The sequence below is a fragment of the Coccidioides immitis genome (genome assembly GCF_000149335.2).
Source record: "Coccidioides immitis RS genomic scaffold supercont3.1, whole genome shotgun sequence".
NCBI classification, from domain to species: domain Eukaryota; kingdom Fungi; phylum Ascomycota; class Eurotiomycetes; order Onygenales; family Onygenaceae; genus Coccidioides; species Coccidioides immitis.
The window spans coordinates 2,674,482-2,677,990 of NW_004504310.1; positions in this window are offsets into that span (position 1 = coordinate 2,674,482).

Here is a 3,509-nt window from a genome sequence, read left to right on the forward strand (position 1 = left end):
AAGATTAAATGCATTTATCTTAAAGCAATTGATCAAAACAGGCAGGTAGCAGATAACTATCAGTGCTTTAAGCACTTCTATATGCTTGTAATTTGATGATTTATTTGATTAATTGTGATTGCAGTTGTTGATGCTGGCTAACTATTTGATACTTATGGAGTAGTTGAAGCAGAAAATCAATTAATATAATCTTGAGCTCTCAAACATCTACAACTTTAATAAAAAAGAATTTCTTCTAGGCTCCTGCCATGCCTTAAAGTGATTAGTCTCTATTGAAGCTCTACAAGCTGGAAAAAATGCCACCACTCAGAATGATAGTTAGAAATTTCTCTTATTGCTCTGCTCAGTCTCTGCTGAAGGAATTGCACTACCTTCAGCTCTTATTTACCAGAGTGAATTATGAGATCTCCAGAATACATGACTAGATGATTATGATGGAAGTGAATGGGCCTACTTTGCAGCTTCAACAAATGGTTAGAGTAATAATGAATATGGACTGGAGTAGTTGAAACAGGTTTTTAATAAGCATACTAAGGAACAAGCTGGTTGAGAAAGATGTCTGCTTCTACTAGATAGGCATTCCTCCTATATAAATATGAAATTTATCAAATATGCTGACTGTAAAAAGATTCTTCTTATGATTCTCCCATTACATTCAACCCACCATTTGTAATCTCTTGATGTTGGAATCTTTAGGCTGCTGGGCAAGGCATATTTGAACAAGCTAAAAGCACTACTATGTTACAGAATGAGCTATATTTGAATGACAAAAAAGAATTTCTGAAGACTATTTAATGTGGCTTGGAAGAAGACTTTGACAGTTGAAAATATACTTGCTGGCTTTGCAAAGACTGGAATTAATTCTCTGGATTCTCAACATCAACTATACCAATTTGAAACTGCTCAAGCCCCTATACTGCCAGTTAAATCTTCTATTTCTAGCAATATGCACCAGCTCCAATAAGAGATCAAGAGTATATATCTCCAGCACAACCTAAATTTACAGAGCATTAGACAGATTATTCAAGTCAGTAAGCAGTTTGCTCTTTATAATGAACTACTGGAACATGAGAATCAGCATCTAAGATTAACTCTAGTGACAGAGAAGCAATGCTGCAAGCAAGGCAAGCCCCTAGATCTACTTAATAGAGATAATTCTAGTCAAGTACAGCTCTGGTCTCCAATAAAAGTTCTTAAGGCATGCAAGTGTCTGGATGAAATAGAGGCTGAAAAAGCTGATAAAATTGCTCAAATACAACAGGCAAAGCTTCAACAGAAGCTTCAAAAGAAGCAGACTGCTAGAGATGCTGAAGAAAGATGAATTGAATAAGAGAATGCCCATAAAAAGACCTGTAAGCAATGAGAGGCCAAAAAAATCAAATATGCTAGAGAAAGAGAGGCACAACATGTTACTTGTGAGAAGAAGAAGGCTTTACAACTAGCAGAGAAGGAAAAATGAGCAGTTGAATGTGCTACTAAATGTTAGCAGTCAGGGCTTCAAGCACTGGCTTCAAAGTGCTGTTGGAAGGACTCCCCTACTAAAGATTCTCATTGTAGAGAGCCTATACAATCTTCTAAAAGGGGAAGTAAGAGCTCTACAAGCCTCTCTAGCAAGGTATTAGACTCTCTAGTCAAGAAATCTACTGTTGACATTCCTTTGAATTCTTTCCTATCTACCCCCCAGATCTCTTGCTCTGGCTGCAATATTAGACTGTCCACCCATTTATTTTTCTAACTACACTAATTTCTATGCTTCAAAGAACACATTCATTTAATATTTAATAGCTATTTAATAATAAAGATCTGGTTGTTGAGATATTTAATAAATTTGTTGCATGGAGCATTTGGCAAAATTTGGCTTGTTTAGTGGTGTGGCTTATTTAGTGGTGAACTACCTTACATCATCTCTCTACCAGCTCCAGGCATGCCCTCATGCTAGCAGATCATCAGCTTTCTTATTCAGAAGATATTCTTCTAGCTCTTAAGACTCTAACTATTTATCTAACTGTCTCAGGGATCCAGACTTTGTAGAATTCACTGTGTGAAAAATACAAATCTTGTGCAGGCATCTCTTCAGATTTCAGACAAAATACTATATATAATTTAAATTGAACTTTAGCTATTTAATTTAATATTGAAGCTTTCTTCTACAGATTTAGCTTATCAGAATCTTATTTACTTTCTATTTATTCTTATTATAGATTATAATAAAATTAAAAGAATCTATACTCTGGTCAGAGAGAGGATTATTTGCAGCTTTTCTAAGCTTATTCAGAAAGAACATGAGATGGATTTTTATAAAACTTGATAGTCAGAGCTAGTAGCTATTATCTACCTTATTTACTATCTCAAAAGAGTCTTTATTCTACTCCACCAGCTTTCTGCTTAATTAACCAATATTATAGTTCTTCAAGATAGAAATATCTTATTTTCAATACTGAAATTAGATTTATAGTAATACTTATTTATCTAAATCTTTATAACTCTCTGTATGTTCTTTATATTTTGTTAAGCTTTATTTCACATCTTTTATAAGAATTTCATTTATCTCTAAGTCTTTTTCTGGCTAATTTTTTTGTTCTGGAACAATAAAGCTTTCTCTAATAGCTGTTCTTTCTAATTAAAAAGGGTTCTTAGTTTATATTTATTTACTATCTTGAATACTGAGATTTCAGTACTAGTGCTAATTATAGCTACTATGTGGTCTATTATTAGTAGAAGGTCATTTTAATTATTCTAGTAATGATTGATATATAATCTCAGACATGTGGTCAAATACTAATTTGTAATCTCAATCTGCTTATTTATTTAAGTATAATAAGCTGTAGAGAACTTTAGTCTAACATTCAGAATTCTTCTAATCTTCTTTCAGAATTTTGAAATAAACTAAGACTCTTGATTTGAGGTAATAATATTTGAATCTTTATAGTACTAATAGTACTCTTTCTGTTATAGATCTTGTGGCATAACAGCTGAAGGTACAGAATAATTGGATGAGATCTGACAAGATAAAGTCACAGACTATTGTGGAGAAACCTTAGGACAGAAAGTCACATGACCAGCAATAAGACTGATAAGATGACTGATCACATCAAGTATAATAGAACTAATTGAAGAATATAGCAAGCATACTGCAGTAGAGTGAATAGAATAGCTTAGCAGAACTATCACCAAAAGCATCATGTATATAAAAATGCTTATTACCAGAAATCTAATAGACTTGTTTATTATAATTAATCTTTCTACCTATCTTACAGATATCTTTAAATCAGATACTCTCATATCTTGATTACTTTTATATTATTAAAGTTCTGTAATACTGTATGATTGTATCTGATTCTGCTATTCTTGAAAAAGCATGATAGTCTTATTCTGACTCTAATATATCTGTATGAAAACTCTTTGTCATTAGAGCAAGACTGCTCACTTAACTGAAGCATTATTAAACTATTAATTATTATCTCTAATTTGTTACAACTCTTCTTAGAAACTTTGATTCTTACTATAAC